Genomic DNA, 19,564 nt, shown 5'->3' with positions numbered 1-19,564 from the left:
GTATAAGGCCACTATGTCTTTGTTGATTCTCTGTTTGGATGACTGATCTAGAGCCGTCAGCGGTGTATTGAGGTCTCCAAGTATGATTGTATTTTTGTCAGTTTTTGTTTTAAGGTCATTAAGTAGCTGTCTTATATATTTTGGTGCTCCTTGGTTTGGTGCATATATATTAAGAATTGTTATATTTTCTTGATTTAGTGTCCCCTTAGCCATTATGAAATGGCCATTTTTGTCTCTGAGTACTTTTGCTGTCTTGTAGTCAGCATTATCAGATATGAGTATTGCTACGCCTGCTTTTTTTTGGATGTTATTTGCTTGGAGTATTGTTTTCCAGCCTTTTACTTTGAATTTGTTTTTTTCCTTGTTACTTAGATGAGTTTCCTGTAGGCAGCATACAGTTGGATTTTCTTTTTTAATCCATTCTGCTACTCTGTGTCTTTTTATTGGTGAGTTTAATCCATTTACATTTAGTGTATTTATTGACACTTGTGAGTTCCCTATTGCCATTTTATAGATTTCTTTTTGTTAGTTTTGTGTCTTGTTTGATCCTTCTCTTTCGTTTTTCTGTTTTGTTTTTATTTGGTTGTATTCCATACATCTTTCCTCTGTTGCTATCCTTTTTATCTCATGTGCTTCTGTGGTGGTTTTTTCAATGGTGGTTACCTTTAAGTAATGAAAAGGGTTCCTACCCTGTTCATTGTAGAGCACTATTTTGTGAGTACTTTTTCACTCCATCGTCCTTTGCTACTGTTAATCTCCATCCTCTCCCCGCCCTTTCTTTTTGTTTTTGTCACAGTTTAAATTTGCTTTTATTTTGTTCTTCTTGGAGCTTTTACTTGCGGCTTTGTTTTTGTTTTTTTGTACTTTGTATCTGATTGGAGAACCCCTTTTAGTAATTCCTGGAGTGGGGTTTTTCTGATGATAAATTCCCTCATCTTTTCTGTATCTGTTAATGTTTTTATTTCTCCTTCATATTTGAAGGATAGCTTTGATGGGTATAGTGTTCATGGCTGAAAGTTCCTCTCTTTGAGGACTTTAATTGTTTTTTTCTGAAGCTGGAAATGGGGAGAGACAGTCAGACAGACTCCCGCATGCGCCCGACTGGGATCCACCCGGCACGCCTACCAGGGGCGATGCTCTGCCCACCAGGGGGCAATGCTCTGCCCCTCTGGGGCGTCGCTCTGCAGTGACCAGAGCCACTCTAGTGCCTGGGCAGTGGCCAAGGAGCCATCCCCAGCATCCAGGTCATCTTTTCTCCAATGGAGCCTTGGCTGCAGGAGGGGAAGAGAGAGACAGAGAGGAAGGAGGGGGGTGGAGAATCAAATGGGCGCTTCTCCTGTGTGCCCTGGCCGGGAATCAAACCCGGGTCCCCCGCACACCAGGCCAATGCTCTACCACTGAGCCAACCGGCCAGGGTCTCTTTCAGGACTTTAAATATTGGGGTCCACTCTCTTCTAGCTTGTAGAGTTTCTGCTGAGAAATCTGATGATAATCTAATGGGCCTTCCTTTATATGTTGTATTCTTCTTTTCCCTGGCTGCCTTGAGAATTTTTTCTTTGTCGTTGGTTTGTGCCAATTTCATTATGATATGCCTTGGAGTAGGTTTGTTGGGGTTAAGAAAACTCGGAGTTCTGTTTGCTTCTTGAATTTGAGGCTTTAGTTCTTTCCACAGGCTTGGGAAGTTCTCATCTATTATTTGTTTGAGTATGTTCTCCATTCCATTTTCTCTCTCTTCTCCCTCTGATATACCTATTATTCTTATGTTATTCTTTTTGATGGAGTCAGGTAATTTTTGTAGGGCTATCTCATTTTTTTTAATTTTTGAGTCTCTTTCTTCTTCTCTCTGTTGTGCCTCAGGTTGCTTGTCTTCTATTTCACTAATCCTCTCTTCTATCTGGCCTGTTCTATTAGCTAAGCTTGTTACTTCGTTTTTCAGCTCGTGAATTGAGTTTTTCATGTCTCTTTGATTTGGTTTTATAGTTTCAATTTCCTTGGAAATATATTCTTTGTGTTCATCGAGTTGTTTTCTGAGCTCCCTAAATTGCCTTTCTGTGTTTTCTTGTATATCTCAGAGGGTTTTTAGGATTTCTATCTTAAATTCTCTGTCATTTCGCTCCAAGGTTTCCAATATATTAAATTTTTTCTCCATAGATTTTTCCTCATCTAGCTGTGTTACCTCTCTTTCTTTTGTATCCATGATATTCAATTTTCTCTTCCTTAATGGCATCTGAGGGTGATTTTGTTGATAGTATTAATGAGATTTAATAAAGAATAAAAAGTTAAAAAAAATAAAAAATCGAAAAGAGTTTTTTAAAAAAAAATTAATAATGAAATAAAGAAAAATAAAATAAAATTAAAATTAAAAATAAGGAAATTATTTCCCGCCCTCCTTTTTTCCTCTCCTCTTCTCTCCCTTCTTTCTTGAGAAAATCTTGTGAACTGTGAATTATATTGTAATAAATAGAACAAACAATGCCTGTAATGGAGGGCCTGAATTGGGGAGAAGTAATAAAGAGGCAAAAAAAAAAAACCCAGAAAAAAAAAGAAAAATAAAAGAGTATATGGACCCACAAAAAGCAAATAAAAAAAAATTTGGGTCAAGAATAAAATGATTTGCTTTTAGGTGTTGGTTGACTAACCAGTTATAATGAGAGGAATAAGAGGGAAACAGGAAAATGGGGGGACAAATTAAAAAATTACTATTGTATTTAGTGGAACAAGAACTAGATAAAATGGAGAGCCAGGGATGGGAGCACTGCTAGTGTGTTAAAAAGGTGAAGTAAAAACCTCCAAAAATGCCACAAATATAAGTTTGAGTCCCAGATAAGATATTGTTCATTACTGAGGTTTGAATGATAGGAGACATAAAGGAGAAAGGAAGAAACTAATATAGAGGGAGAAAAGAAAGAGAGAGAGAAAAAAAAGAGGGAACCACTAAAAGAAGAAAAAAGAAAAAAGAGGAGAGAGAGAGAGTTAAGGGTTTTGGAGTGCAACCCTCATAGAGAGAAAGGAAGAGGAAAGAAAAGATAATGGGAGATGTAACACTTATGGGTAGTGTAGTTCAAGGAGAGGAGAGAGTAAGACCGGCAGAGAGTTAAACGACCAAACTGGAGGAGGAGAAAAAAAAATCAAGAATGAGGCCCTGGCTGGTTGGCTCAGCAGTAGAGCATCAGCCTGGCGTGCGGAAGTCCCGGGTTCGATTCCCGGCCAGGGCACACAGGAGAAGCGCCCATTTGCTTCTCCACCCCCCCTCCTTCCTCTCTGTCTCTCTCTTCCCTTCCTGCAGCCAAGGCACCATTGGAGCAAAGATGGCCCAGGCGCTGGGGATGGCTCCTCGGCCTCTGCCCCAGGCGCTAGAGTGGCTCTGGTCACTGCAGAGCGACGCCCCTGAGGGGCAGAGCATCGCCCTTGGTGGGCATGCCGGGTTGATCCCAGTCGGGCACATGCGGGAGTCTGTCTGACTGTCTCTCCCCGTTTCCAGCTTCAGAAAAATACAAAAAAAAAAAAAGGGTCCATAAAAAAAAGAATGAAGATAAGAGAAACAAATGAACAAATATAATAAAATGGGATAGGTTATAATGTCTTCAGATTATTGTTGATTTTGAGAGGTTATCTTCTTGCTTTTTCTTTTCTCTCCCTCTTCCTGAATGGTGACTCTGTACCCTGGGTTCTGCCCCTTTGGCACACTCAGGTAGAGGTTTGCAATTGATAAGTCTCTATTGCAATGTCATGTATTGTACTTAAGTCTCATTGGCAGTCGAGGTTCATTAGCATTTATAGGCCCCGCCAGTGAGAGAGTCTGTGTTCCTGGAGCCTTTCTCCTAGTCTTTCCTTCCTCAATTCGTAGCCTGATAATCCAGCTATAGGGTTGCTGCTGCCTCTGCCTGGATAGTAAGAGGCTCAAAGGGCTGGCAACTCCCTACTCTGTTCCCACTCAGCACAGGGCTCTGGGTGAGGCTCAGTCAGTCAGAGCTGCTAGCATAATTAGGCGGGGCTTCCGCCCACTCAAAGACCTCTGGCTCTGCCACTCTGTGGGATAACACAGGCACGCACTGCCGAGGCACTTGGAAGAATCTCTCGCCCACTATCTGCGCACACAGACCAGGATTTCAGGCCGGCCGCTTCACCTTCTGAGTGAAACCCTCACCCACATGGAAAAGTTCCAGCGTTGGAATTGGCTCTTGCTCTGTCCCCAAGCGCTCCTTTTTCAAGGCACTGGGGCAGCCCGAGATTCCACTTTTGTTCCACACAAAGGCTCCTGACTCTGCCCCCCTGTGGGATAACACGGGCGGGCACTGCCGAGGCACTCAGAGGAATCTCTCACTCACTATCTGCGCGCGCAGACCAGGATATCAGGCCGAGCGCCTCACCCTCTGAGTGAATCCCCCTCCCGCACGGAAAAGTTCCAGCGTTGGAATTGGCTCTCGCTCCCTCCCCGTGCTCGGCTCCCTCAGGTCGTTGGGGCAGCTCAGAGATTCCGCTTTCGGACCCCCAAAGTCTTCTGACTCTGCCTCTCTGTGGGATCACATGGGCATCCACTCCCGGGGCTTAGGAAGGAGTCTCTCGCCCACTATCTATGCGCGCCGACCCGGAGATAGGGGAAAATGGCTGCCCCGCTTGTCTTTCTTTGTCTGGGTTTGGCGTGAGTACTAGCTTGTATTGCCCGGGTTGCCACAGGAACAGTTTTTCCTCGGCTTGGATCTCTGTGCCACAGCCTGGTTCGGCCGTTTGTGCCACGGCCTGGATCACCCCCTTTGCCCACCTTAGTTTCTATATTCTCAGTTCCCAGTGAAAGCCGCCGTTTAGGTTAGTGAGGAAGGCGGAGCATTTCTAACTCCCTATTTCCTTCAGGGTTTGATTATATATTTAGCCAATTTTTCGCTCGACCATACCTTCGGGTGTATTGCGAAACATCTGGAGGCTCCAAGGATAGGTTTTTCTGTTTCTGGTTGAAAATCTTGTTGAGTTTTGGGGGAGATTTATCGGTATTGCTTCCTACCGCGCCATTACTCTGACGTCATCCCCTTCAAGTTATTTTTCTTAAACCAAAAATAAATGAAAAATAAAATTTACAGAACAAAACATTTGCATTAGCATTAAAAACAATCAAAAAGTCAGTAATAAATATAAAGGAAGATGTGCACAATCTTTACATGGAGACTATGAGAGAAATTAAATAAGAGCTAAACAATTTCTTGACCTAGGGTGTAGTTACTCAGATGTATTCAATTAAGGTAATTCAAGCCACAAATCTATGATTTTTGCACATTTCTGCATGCATGTTGTATTTTCAGAGTTTATAGAAAGTTACTATATAAAATAAATAAAAGCTCTTTGTTTTACATTATTAATAAAATAGTTGCAAACCATATTTGGTATTTTCTCTTGCGACCTTTTGCAGCCAAGTGTAGTGTATTTATGCTATTAAATGTGTGTCTAAAGACATAATTACAATAACATTGAATGTATAGAAAAAGAGTTTTGGTAACCCATCAACCAGAATCAGATAACTTGAACTTGATAGGAATGGCCACAGATATTTCAGCTTAGTAAACACCTTTATGTTGCATAGAAGGTGCACTGAGTATGATTTAATTTAGACCTCTCTATCACTAATCTGGCTGTTATATTATCTGATGAGGCAATACAGTGGGAGACAAACATCACCATGGGACATAGGACCAGGCTCTCATTACACTACGGCTTCTGAAGACTGGCTTGATGTTTTGAGTCACAGTCCAAGAGGACTGACAGGCATTTGTCTATTGCTCCCCCAGGATGACACTGGACCAAGGCAACTACAGTACTCAAGTTTATCATGAATATGGGATAAGTTGGAAAAGAAACATGAATAATAGAGATAGTGTAACAATTGGCTTTGAGGATTTTGGATCTGAATTCTTATCTTAATTTGATCCCCCTGGTGTCATGCGTGAGTCTACTTGGGCCACTTCCCTGATGTGGAAACCTGGTTTTGCCACTGACCATGTCTTGTTTCTTTATGGTGGTGATACTGATAAAGATTGTCAAGTGATTTTTTTTTCACTTCTCTAGGAATTTCTTCAAAGATTAGGCATATTATTTCTGATGGAGCCAGGAAGCCATGGAGAAATGAGGAGCAGATGTCAACTGTTGATTACCAGTTCGTTCCATTTTCCATCAGCTGGCAACCTTCACTCACTTTCACTTAGGCTATATTTACTCTTTAAGCCAATCCTTCATGTTAAAAAGTTAGCAATGTAAATGAGACCAAAACATCTGGATGTTAAGTAAATTGGCCAGATGTTTTGGTGGTTTATAAATAAAAGCCAAAGAGGAAAAAGGAGAAAAGAAGAAAGGGTAAATGAGTGGGCAGAAACTTAAAATGTAGCCTCCCACACACATCCTCCACCTCCTCTGAGTCTGTGGGAAACAAGGATATGTGAATCATTATTGACAAGGTAGAATCAAAGGGATCATCAATATTTGGAACTTAGGCCTGAACAGAGAGAAATGACCTTCCTCATAATGAGGAGAAATTGAAGGTCAACTCAAACTTTTTGTATCAAGAAATTATTTCTCAATTACTCATAATTTCTGAATTATATTTATATGTTTTCTCAGATCCAAGCCAAGATATCGGTTCTCTAAGAGAACTAGAGACTTTGCCAAACTGGAAATAGATTTGTTTTCCATGTTGGAATTACTAATGAAAACTGCAGGCATAAATTTCCCCCTTCTTTTTTTTTTAAAAGGTGAAATACATCTTGTTTTTTCTGTTTATTTCTTTCTCAATATAATACATGTTGCTGACTAATTTTCAAACAGTTTTGGGAAGAGAACTGATTTGGGAATAAGTTTGTGTTCAAATTCAGGCTCTTTGCTTTTTAGCTTTGGGTGACTTAACCTTTTAGAACCTCAGTTTCTACTTCTGTAAGATGAAAATAATAATAATTACCTTGTAAAGTGACTTGAGAAGTAAATGACTTCACAAGTGTGAAGCACCTAGCACCTTCCGCAGTGAAACCTGATCTCTACTGTTTGTGATTTGAAGGTGAGCAAAACAGTTGGGGTAACTGTCTCGTCACCCAGACCTGAACACAAGGGTTACAAAAGACTGGCTGTCATGGATTTAAGCAAAGAAAAATGAAATCAGGATAGAAATTATCCTGCAGATCTGTATGTAAGTAAATGTGAAATAGAAATAGTTTACACATATTTTCATTTATTCATTCAATATTCACTGAATACCTATTATAGCCAGAAATGGTTCCAGGTGTTGAGGACACAGACTTGAATCACTGCTCTCATAGAACCTACATTCTCACTGGGGAAAGAAGGATAATAAGCATAAGTAGGGACACTTGCTGGTTGGCTCAGCAGTAGAGCATCTGCCCAGCATACATATGTCCCAGGTTTGATTCCCAGCCAGGGCACACAGGATAAATGCCTATCTGCTTCTCCACCCCTCCCCCTCTCACTTTTCTCTCTTTCTCTCTCCCCTCCCGCAGCCATGACTTAATTGGAACAAGTTGGTCCTGGGTGCTGAGAATGGCTCCATGGCCTCTGCCTCAGGCACTAAGAAGAGCTCAGTTGCTGAGCAATGTAGCAACACCCCAGATGGGCAGAGCATCGCCCCCTAGTGAGCCCCCATCTAGGCACATGCAGAAGTCTGTCTCTCTGCCTCCCCTTTTCACATTGAAAAAAAAAAGTAGGTAAACTATATAGAAGTAAAAGGCAAAATGTTTTTAATAAAATAACACAGTTAATGTGTTGTTGTATTCAGGATCTCATGAAGAGGAGCCGCAAAGGAATGAGGCAGCAACAATACTGCAAATGGAGGACCCCAATCTCTCCAGTATTGAGGTGCCTTAGAGATCAGTTATCCAATTTATTAAGCAGAAATATGACATCATATGTGAGAAACTAACAAGCAGAATACAGTGTAAAATTTTATTATTTAGTTTTGCAAAACTGACTAGATTGCTCTTGCCCTTTCCGAGACATAAAACTACACCATCTGCTGTCTGATTCCTGACCCACAGAAAGCTCCAGCAGGGCCCAGCATTGCATCCTTGAGTCTTCTCTGGGCGTGGCTGCCTTCAGTCATGTATGCTTGGTCTCAACCTTCACTTCCTCAGGATGGGACCAGAAAATCACTCGGTGCTTTGGCTTTCCTCCAACATTAATGGACTTGACTGGGAGTGCTGGATGAATGTTAAATATGCTGGTAAGTTGCAAATATTCCTGAGCTTTATGAGAGATGTCATAATAATATATTACATTATATAATAGATAATAAGAATAATAGAGACTCAATTCTGTTAGGGTAACCTTTAATATTAGGATTTTTACTTAGCTATTATACATATTAAATGGTAGATGAATTGCCACTTAGACTAAGATACAACTTTACCAAAAAGAAACTGAAACAACCATAAATGGGAGTAAAATTAAGAGATTAATTCCCATCCAGAGCTATATTTCAAAGAGAATATTCTTTCCTAGGAAAGCTAACATTGTGAGACGTTTGGCTGCATAGACTTGTATTTCCAGACATCATGTTCTGATTCTGAATTCTATGTGTTCTGAAATGATTGCCTCATAAAATGCTATAGAAAGAAAAGCTATTTCTGATTGTGGTTAAGTCTTTGCAGAAATATTTCAGGTTTCCAAGTCTTCCTTTGATATAAAGAAATAATTAGTTGGAAAAGAAATTAATACCACAATGAAAGGGGCTATCAAAATACCAGAATAAGTTACTGAAGAGTAGTTGCTAAAGAACTTTGAAGTGTTTGGAGGAAAGGAACTGTATAAATCAAAGTAAGTTTTTATTGCTACACAAGAATTTCAGCATGTATCCTCAGCAAATGGCCTCGTCTCCAGCTTCATACAGAAGATAAAGAACAAAGGCATGAAATACTTTGATGCCCACCTCTTTTCTCCCAAAATATAAGCATATTCCTAAAAATATATTCTGCATTTACCATTCAGCCCCATTTCTACTTTCTTTTCCTCAATATATGCTTTCTTTCCTGAATATTCACTTTGCCCTGGTCAGATGAACTCTCAACTTGGGGATTTTCTCTTCTAATCTTCCATCTTTCTCCACCTTTTGTTCCTTTTCCTGTTCCTCCCTCCTCCTGACTCTTTTTTTTTTTTTTTTGGCATACAAACCTGCTTAAGTCTCTCCCCCCTTAAAAACAAACAGGAAGTGCCAGCACCCCCTCCCTGTTCAGAGTCTCCCTCCAGGCCCCGCCCTCCTGCATCCTTTCTCCTCCTGCACATCCGGAAAAGTCTTTGGAGCTGTTTGCACAATCTGGCCTCCCTGTCCGTTCTCAGCACAGTGCAATCTGGCATTGGACTATTGCTCTCTTTCATCAGGCCAAGCATGACCTCTTAGCTATAAAACGTGAAAGTTTTTTTTGAGTCCGTCTATTACTTGATGTTTAGTAACATTAGACAGGTGGCTATCTCCTGCAGCAGTTGGACACATTGAGGGAGAGTACTGGAGATACCAAGACACGGAAGATGGTTTGTGTGGTTTTTGTTTACTAGCATGTCTCCCTTGGCTTCTGAGATGTTACTAACCCTTGGCTCTTTTTCTTCCTCCCTGACCTGCTATCTCAGTGTCCTGGCTGGCTTCTCTTTCATCCTCCCTTCAAGGTTGGTTTTCTCTAGAATTTCACAGTTAACGCCTGTTTTCACTCTTTCTCCTTCCTGCAGGTGGGACCACTTCATGGGCATGTTCTCTGTGTGGTGGCCAAAGGCAGGTAGAGCCATGTTCTGCTGATGCTATTTTAAAACTCCTGATATATTCAAAAAGAGTCCCTGTCTTATTATTTTGCACTGGATCCTGCAAATTATGTCACCTGTCCTGCTCCAGGTGGTCTCAGATACAACCAAGAACTCCACTGCCACTTATGACTAATGAACTTTTGAGGTGTCATACACAGTATGGAATATTAGCTTCTCCCTCTGAGAAGTGCATTATAAAATTATCACTTCTAAACTTCTTATCAACCATAGTATACACGATCCATTCTGGGCTTCAGATTTCCTGCTGCAGATGCCTTTACTGTTTCTTTCTGCAAGTAAAGCCATGATTTCCCTCAGGAAGCAGCGTTGAGTCTGTTTCAGCGAACAGACAAGAGCTTGATTGTGTCCCTGAGGTGCCACAGCTTAGAGCTTGGCTCAGCTGACAAAGTTTTGGAAAATGTTCAAAATAGGTTTTGCTAATCTGCCCCCACCGGGCCTATGTGAAAATCTTTAAAATGTTTCTGTGAGATGTCTGTGGAGCGAGAATGGCTTGCTTGTGAACCATGAGCATGGGTCAGCGCAAACCGCCACCAGGTAACTGAACATGTAACAACTGCAGGAAGACTTTTTCTTTTTTTTTGTATTTTTCTGAAGTTGGAAACAGGGAGGCAGTCAGACAGACTCCTGCATGTGCCCGACCGGGATCCACCCGGCATGCCCACTAGGGGGCGATGCTCTGCCCATCTGGGGCGTTGCTCTGTTGCAACCAGAGCCATTCTAGTGCCTGAGGCAGAGGCCACAGAGCCATCCTCAGCTCCCGGGCCAACTTTGCTCCAATGGAGCCTTGGCTGCGGGAGGGGAAGAGAGAGACAGAGAGGAAGGAGAGGGGGAGGGGTGGAGAAGCAGATGGGTGCCTCTCCTGTGTGCCCTGGCCGGGAATCGAACCCGGGACTCGTGCACGCCAGGCTGATGCTCTACCACTGAGCCATCTGGCCAGGGCTGCAGGAAGACTTTTGATGAAAACTAACAGCCCTGGCTGGTTGGCTCAGTGGTAGAGTGTCCGCCCTGCATGTGGATGTCCTGGGTTGGATTCCTGGTCAGGGCACACAGGGGAAGTGCCCATCTGCTTCTCCACCCTTCCCCTCTTGCCTCTCTCTCTCTCTCTCTTCCTTTTCTGCAGCCATGGCTAGATTGTTTTGATTGAGTTGGCCTAGGGCGCTGAGAATGGCTTGGTGGCCTCTGCCTCAGGTGCTAAAACAAACAAACAAACAAACAAAAAACCCTGCTCAGTTGCTGAGCAATGAAGCAATGCCCAGAGGGCAGAGCATCGCCCCCTAGTGGGCTTGCCAGGTGGATCCCAGTCAGGACACATGTGAGATTCTGTCTCTCTACCTTCCCTCCTCTACTAAAATAAATTTTTTTAAAAAAGTAACTAACAGAATTCTCAAAACCTCTCTGGAAGGATGATCTTTTAGAAGAATGGTTTATTCCAAGCCATCATTGTGACAAAGCCAGTTACCAGAATCTAGTGTTTTGAGGTCACTCTTGTTTACTCCGAGAGTAGAGGAGAATATTAGTTCAATTCTGCATGGCAGAGGGTGTGCCTAGTTCCGCTAAAGGCCATTTCATAGTATTAAAAAGGAAATAAAATAGGAGGAAGGGGAACAGAGCCTTGTTTTCTGCCACTGATGGTTGTTACTTGGTATCAGAAGTCTGTTCTTGCCAATCCTGGCATGTGCAGTGCCATCAAAACTTGGGATCTGTATTAACATGAAAAATGACCCCTCTTTTCTGGCATCATAAAAGATGAAAAGTCATCAAAAATTGCATTATCTTGCATCTTTTCATATTTTTCTAAAAATTGATAGAAAATCTAATAATAATCCATGGTGTAGTTATTAAAAACTTCTTGTTCCTCAAATAAAATATTGGACTGATTAAACTCAAACCTATAGCATTTTTTCTTGAGAAGTAAGTGAACATAATAATCTGAAGAAATGTTAGGCAAACGTAATGGGTCACTCGTGTTGAGGGCATTCTATGTTAATGTCTCAATACCTGTTCTTTTCTTTTAGTCCCTGCAGTGTTATTCCAGAAATGAGCCTCTTTACACCTAGCCCAATCCCATTTTTTTTTATTACAAGAAGCCTGAAATTGTGATGATACTAAAGAAAGAAAACAATAACTTTGGCCCTCCCTTAAGTTCTGTGTATGTGAATGTATCTCCTACCACTTTCCTACTTTATGTTACTGGTACTAATCTCCTTCACTTTCAGTGGTCCTGACCTCTGTTACATCTTGGGGAGAACTTAAGGGAGACTAAATATTTAATTTTCTTGCACAGCTAGATAACAAAAGAGCAGCCTCTGCAATAGCTCAGGCCCATTTTTCAGATGGAAACTCTCACAAAGATTTTAGAGATGGCATTCTTGTCCACATTAGGACAGTACCTCCCGTCCGCTCTCCTAATCCACAGTCTTCCTGTCATACCCAGTTATAGAAGTAGGGCCATTATCAAGAGAGGTAAAAGATGGGGACTTTGGCATTCGTTTTCAGTGCTTTCCTTGTGGTCTAGTTGTCTTATGGGCCATTGGCATCTAGATATTCAGAACATGACCCATCAAGACTAAAGGCACTATTACTGCCAGGCACTTGTGGCACCTGGAGCTGAGTGTCCTCTTCAAGTTCCTGCCTGTCCTTCCCTGACACACAGTATTCACACATCAAAATAAAAAAAAGGAAACAAAGAGCCAAAATCTATGGCATGTTGTGGGAAAGGAGCCATGGTCTCAGTTTGCTCTAATCATATACAAAGTCAACAGGGCATGCCCATTCGCCAGAAAGTTCTCCAGGTCTTTTGTTTGTTTAGTCATTTATTTAGTTTTTTAAAGACTCCACATGTAAGTGAGATCATATGGTATTTGTCTTTTTCTCTCTGACTTATTTCACTTAGCAAAATACCCTCTAGGTCCATTCATACTGGCACAAGTTGCAAGATTTCATTCTTTTTTATTTCTGAATAATATTCTATTGTATATGTCTACCACATCTTCTTTATTTATTTATCTATTAATGGACATTGAGGCTGCTTTCTTTCACATCTTGGCTATTACCAGTAATACTGCAATGAACATAGAGGTGCAGGTATCTTTTGGAATTAATGTGTTTCTTTTCTTTGGATAAATACCCAGAAGTGGGATTGTTGAATCATAAGGTAGCTCTATTTTTAATTTTTTGAGGGACCTCCATACTGTTTTCACTGTTTTCTATAGTGGTTGCACTGATTTATAATAACAACAACAGTGCCCGAGGGTTGCTTTTTCTCCACATCCTCACCAATGCTTGTTACTTATGAATTTATTGATGGCAGTCATTCTGACAGGTGTGAGGTGATAGCTCACTATGATTTTAATCTGCATTTCCCTGATGATGTTGAACATCATTTTATATGTCTGTTGGCTATCTGTATGTCCTCTTGGGAGAAATGTCTATTCAGGTCCTCTGCCTACTTTTTAAATGAATTTTTTGTTATTTTTTGATGTTACATTGTATAAGTTTTTATAAATATTTTGCATATTAACCCTTTATTGAATTTATTATTTGAATATATTTTCTTCTATACAGTGGGTAGTCTTATCATTTTATTCATGGTTTCCTTTGCTGTGCAAAAACTTTCTAATTTGATATTGTCCAATTTAGTTATTTTTTTTTCCTTTTGCTTGCTCAAGGAGATCTATCTAAGAACAATGCAAGAGAGTTTACTGCCTGTTTTCTTCTAAGAGTTTTGTGGTCTTGGTCTGACATTTAAGTCTTTTGTTTTGAGTTTATTTTTGTATATAGTGGAAGAAAGTAGTCCAATTTCTTTTTCCTTTTTTTTTTTTTTTTTTTTTTTTTTTTGCATTTATCTGGTCAGTTTTGCCAACACAACTTATTGAAGAGACTGTCTTTTACATCATTGTATATCCTTACCTCCTTTGTCATATATTAATTGATTATATAAGCAAGGGTTTATTTCTGGGCTCTATTCTATTCCATTGAAATATATATCTGTTTTTATGCCAGTACCATACTGGTTTGATTATTGTAGCTTTGTAGTATAGTTTGATACCTGGCAGCATGATACCTCCTACTTTTTTCTTTCTCAATATTTCCTTGGCTACTCAGGGTCTTTTGTGGTTCCATACAGATTTTAGAATTAGTTGTTTAAATTCTGAAAAAAATGACATTGGCATCTTTTTTTTCTTTCTTTGTGTGACAGAGACAAAGAGTGAGGGACAGATAGAGATAGACAGACAGGAAGGGAGAAAGATGAGAAGCATCAATTCTTTGCCGTGGCACCTTAGTTGTTCATTGGCTGTTTTCTCATATGGGCCTTGACTGGGGGTCTACAACAGAGCAAGTGACCCCTTGCTCAAGCTAGTGATCTTGGGCTCATGCCCGCAACATTGTGCTTCAAGCCAGTGGCCTTCGGGCTCAAACCAGTGACCATGGGGTCATGTCTATGATCCCACATTCAAGCCAGTGACCCCGTGCTCAAGCTGGTAAGCCCACACTCAAACCAATGAGCCTGTGCTCAAACTGGTAACCTTGGAGTTTCAAACCTGGGTCCTCTGCATCCCAGTCCAATGCTCTATCCACTGCGCCACTACCTGGTCAGGCTCATTGGCATCTGTATGACCATTTCTTTGAATTCTTTATCAAGTAAATTACTTATTGCCATCTCTTTAGTTTTTTTAAAAAATATTTTAGTTATTTGTTTTAGAGAGGCAAGAGAGAGGAGAGCGAGAGAGAATGAGGGGAAGAATAGGAAGCATCAACTCCCATATGTGCCTTGACCAGACAAGCCCAGGGTTTCGAACCAGTGACCTTAGCGTTCCAGGTTGACACTCTATCCACTGTGCCACCACAGGTCAGGCTAGGGATTTTTTTTCTGAAGGTATTCTTGTCCTTTCATTTGAGAGGTATTCTTCTGTCTTTATTTTGTTTGACTTTCTATATGTATTTATATAAAGTAGACATTATAGCTGTCTCTCCCAGTCTTGGATAAGTGGCCTTACACATAGAAGTAAGCTCTGTGTAACTGCGTGCCAGGTGGTTTTGGAAGTCCAGCAGGTGTGGGTGCCTGAAGCCTCTGGGCACTGGCTACCGAGTGGAGCAGCTCTGGGTGGGGAGGCCAGGTGTGTTCATGAATGGCCTGTTGATCCTGGTTGATCCATTGGTTCACGGTAGAAACGGGCTGGGTGATATGTGTGGGACATATTGCAGCAACCAGCAGGTGGGCCAGAGCAGGATAGAGCCCCACCCACCCCATGGAGGTGGAGGGAGGCTTGAACAAAGTTGTTCGCTGGCACTACCTAACCCCAAGAGTCGCCACAGCTAGTCCTTCTCCAGTTTGTCATATAGAAAGTGGTCCCTGTAGAAGCGACCTCTGTGTGGCCCCATGTGGGGAGTTTGGAGAAGCCAGGCAGGCACTCCTGATACCTGTGCCCCATGCTGGGAGGCCAGGGGTATGGGGACACCCTGTTTTTCCTGCTAGCTCCCTTCATTCTGCCCGGATGCTAAATGTCTGTAGACCGAAGCCCAGATACTGTTCCTGCCACCCTACCAAAGTGGAGAAGACAGAAACCTGGCACTGCTGCTCCCCCCTCAGGGCAATCTCCACAGGGCCCTCTGCCTCCCAGCCCCTCTGTGCGTCCCTTTCTCTTGTTTGTAGCCAGCAGCCCTCCTCCAGCACTGGGTTGTCTCACTGTACTGTGACCTTCTGTCTGGCACGTGTCCATTGGATTTTGCTCCGGGAGGGGTGGGTTCAGCCTCCTCCTTGTGCCATCATCTCTGACCTGTCAGAGGCTCTCTGTTGAGATAAGGAAAACTCGGAATGTGACAATTGTTCTCCATCATGGGAGCTTTGTATTTTGCCTTTTATGAACATGTGTGACACCAAAAACGTCTTATTTTCCATAACCACTTAGGCTGAGAGAATGTAAGGAGGTGAGAGGCCAAGCCAGGGCTGGTTCTAAAGTCACCTGCACAGCACACCTGATGCCCAGAGAAGTCCCCTCTCTGTGGTCTGCCCCAGGCCGTGCCTTCTCGGCCACTCTCAGAAGGGGCTACGCTCTTTCTCACTGCTGGGCACACACTGCCATGCCTTCTGCATAGAATATCCTTCTCTACCTGGCCCAGTCCACACCCCTGGAGGACTCGGCTCTCCTGGGAGTCTTCTCTGAGCCCCCAGACTGAGGCACACAGCCCTGTTCTTTCTCCTGGCACCCTGAGGGGCTGCCTCCTACAACTTTTACTGGGCAGTCATGGTTCCTGGGCCCTCACAGTCTGGTGTGTGGAGGCATTGGAAGATTGACAGAAAAAAGAAGGAAGGAAGGAAGGAAGGAAGGAAGGAAGGAAGGAAGGAAGGAAGGAAGGAAAAGGAAGGGAGGGAGGAAGGAAGGAAGGAAAAAAGGAAGGAAGGAGGAAGGGAGGGAAGGAAGGAAGGAAAATAAAAAGGAAGGAAGGAGGGAGGGAGGAAAATAAAAAGGAAGGAAGGAGGGAAGGAGGGAGGGAGGAAGGGAAGGAAGGAAAAAGGAAGGAAGGGAGGGAGGGAGGAAGGAAAAAAGGAAAAAAGGAAGGAAGGAGGGAGGGAGGGAAGGAAGGAAGGAAAATAAAAAGGAAGGAAGGAGGGAGGGAGGAAAATAAAAAATAAGGAAGGAGGGAGGGAGGGAGGAAGGGAAGGAAAGAAGGAAGGAAGGAAGGAAGGAAGGAAGGAAGGAAGGAAGGAAGGAAGGAAAATAAAAAGGAAGGAGGGAGGAAGGGAAGGAAGGAAGGAAAGAAGGAAGGAAGGAAGGAAAAGGAAGGGAGGGTGAAAGGAAGGAAGGAAGGAAGGAAGGAAGGAAGGAAGGAAGGAAGGAAGGAAGGAAGGAAGGAAAAAAAGGAAGGAAGGAGGAAGGGAGGGAAGGAAGGAAGGAAATAAAAAGGAAGGAAGGAGGGAGGGAGGGAGGAAGGGAAGGAAGGAAAAAGGAAGGAAGGGAAGGAGGGAGGAAGGAAAGAAGGAAAAAAAGGAAGGAAGGAGGGAGGGAAGGAAGGAAGGAAAATAAAAAGGAAGGAAGGAGGGAGGGAGGAAAATAAAAAATAAGGAAGGAGGGAGGGAGGGAGGAAGGGAAGGAAAGAAGGAAGGAAGGAAAGGAAGGAAGGAAGGAAGGAAGGAAGGAAGGAAGGAAGGAAGGAAGGAAGGAAAGAAGGAAAGGAAGGAAAGAAGGAAAAAAGGAAGGAAGGAGGGAGGGAGGGAGGGAGGGAGGGAAGGAAAATAAAAAGGAAGGAGGAAGGAAGGGAAGGAAGGAAGGAAGGAAGGAAGGAAGGAAGGAAGGAAGGAAGGAAGGAAGGAAGGAAGGTAAAAAGGAAGGATGGAGGGAGGGAGGGAGGAAGGAAGGAAGGAAGGAAGGAAGGAAGGAAGGAAGGAAGGAAGGAAGGAAGGAAGGAAGGAAAGAAGGAAAAAAATAGAAGTCAGGAAGGAAAATGTAAATGAAAAGAGGGAAAAAGAAGGATGTGCTGAACACCAAACTTGTTATCTCTTAATAGGTTTAATTCTGAAGTCCATTTCTAAAGAAGTTTCACCTAGGTGAGGAGACATTATGGGCTGTTCATGAACTCATGTATCTAGCAAATCAGTGTTCTTTAAGCATAGTTCATTGAGATAAGCAGTAATAGCCCCCATTTTAGCCACTATTACTTTCTCTATAAAAATATAACCTTTCATTAAGATCACGACATAATTTTAACTGAACACTAATCGTTATCTCTATTTAACTAACAACCCTTAAAGAAATATACAATTTAGAATTGGTTTCAAGCAAGGAAGTATTGTTTTGACTCTCAGGGCAGCAAAAGGGCAGAACACTTAGATGGGATATGTGTGAATCTCTGTGGGCTTCTACGTCTTCAGCTGCCCAGCCCTGCGCACAGGACAGCAGCCTCTGCTCCTGTGAGTGTTCCCCGTTCCTCACCAGCTCTAGACTGGGACATCAGAAATGACTGTGTAAAGACCCTAAATCTGGGTGGGACCTGGTCTCTAGGGCCCAGAAGGTGAGCCGTGGGCACGTGTGTGCCTTCTAAGTTGTGTCTTTGACCCTGTGTGCCTAGTTCTTTTCTCTCTTTTTTTTAAGTGAGAGGGCAGGAGATAGAGAGATAGACTACCACATGTGTCATGACTGGGATCCATCTGGCAGAGGATGTTGCTCTAATCAACTGAGTTATACTTAGCACCTGGGGCTGAAACTCGAACTAACTGAGCTACTGATGTAAGAGAGGAAGGGGGGGGGGGGGGTGGAGATGGAGGGGAAGAGAAACAGATGGTCCCTTCTCATGTGTGCCCTGACTGGGAATAGAACCTAGGACACTGACATGCTGACACTCTATCCACTGAGCCAACCAACCAGAGGCCTGGGTTCTGATTAGTAACCCCAGTGTCCTGATGCAAATGGAATCCCACTGAACCCAACATCCGATTTGGTTGTGACTCTGACAGTTGGCCTAACTCTTGCTAGCCTCCTTTCTCAGGTATTTTAATTCCACTCCTTAAACCCATGGCCACTGGCTGAGGTCCTACTATCGGTGAACTTCTCACGCAGAACTTTGAATGCTCTCTGCCTGAGATGGAAAGCCTTCCTGGTCCAGCGCACATGGCTCTGCTCTGCTCACTGACTCAAATGGCCTTAAATGCGGTGCCAGCTCCAGGCAAGACCAACTCCCCCTGCCCCTCGGGCACTTCCAAGGAGACGGGCTCTCCATCACTGCAGAGGTCAGACCCTGGCTGTGTCCTGGTCCTGCCTTCCTCTGGATCCCTGTCTGCTCAGGCCTTTGAAGTTCTATCCTGAAGCACAGCCAAGCATGCCCAAGCTATGAAAATAGCCTAGAAAATGACACAGTAGTCTATTAGGCAGATGATCATGTCAACATGTATAAAATAAATTACTAAAGCAATCCCCCCATCCCTCCTCACTGGTTCATAAACAAATCCAAAAGAGTAAGGAGCGAGGAAGGGCTCTGTCTGCTTGGTTAAAAAATGAAATGGAACAAAATCGAGTGACAACTGTCAGCAGAATGCTGTCAAGAACTAGAAACAATAATCAAACACCTAATAATAAATAAATACGTGTTGAGATTACAGGTGTCCTAGTATCTTACTAAAGATACTTACTTAACAATTATGAGAAACAAATAATAATATATGTTATACATATACATATATTATATATAACTAGATATATTAAATAAATACTTTATTTAATATATACTTATAAATATAAAAATTTTATAAAAATTTATAACTATAAAATAAAGTAGGTATACAAAATATAAAATAAGAAATGTATTAAATAAATATATATATAAACATATATACCTTGTTTCTCCTAATGATTAACATTAAACCTTTGAGTAGTGAGTTTTTTGTTAACCCTTTGAGTGAGGACATACATGAACGTTCGTACTACTCAAAGGGTTAAAATGTTCAATATGAAATATATTATTTTTTAAAATTTTTTTATTTAATTTTTTAATGGCGTGACATCAATAAATCAGGATACATATATTCAAAGATAACAAGTCCAGGTTATCTTGTCGTTCATTTATGTTGTATACCCACCACCCAAAGTCAGATTGTCCTCTGTCACCTTCTATCTTGTTTTCTTTGTGCCCCTCCCCACCCCCTATCCCTCTCCCATTCCCCCCTCCCCCCCGTAACCACCACACTCTTATCAATGTCTCTTAGTTTCACTATTATGTCCCACCTACGTATGGAATAATACAGTTCCTGTTTTTTCTGATTTACTTATTTCGC

Source organism: Saccopteryx bilineata, chromosome 1 (genome assembly GCF_036850765.1).
Source record: "Saccopteryx bilineata isolate mSacBil1 chromosome 1, mSacBil1_pri_phased_curated, whole genome shotgun sequence".
Lineage (NCBI taxonomy): Eukaryota > Metazoa > Chordata > Mammalia > Chiroptera > Emballonuridae > Saccopteryx > Saccopteryx bilineata.
This window is presented reverse-complemented; position numbering follows the sequence as displayed.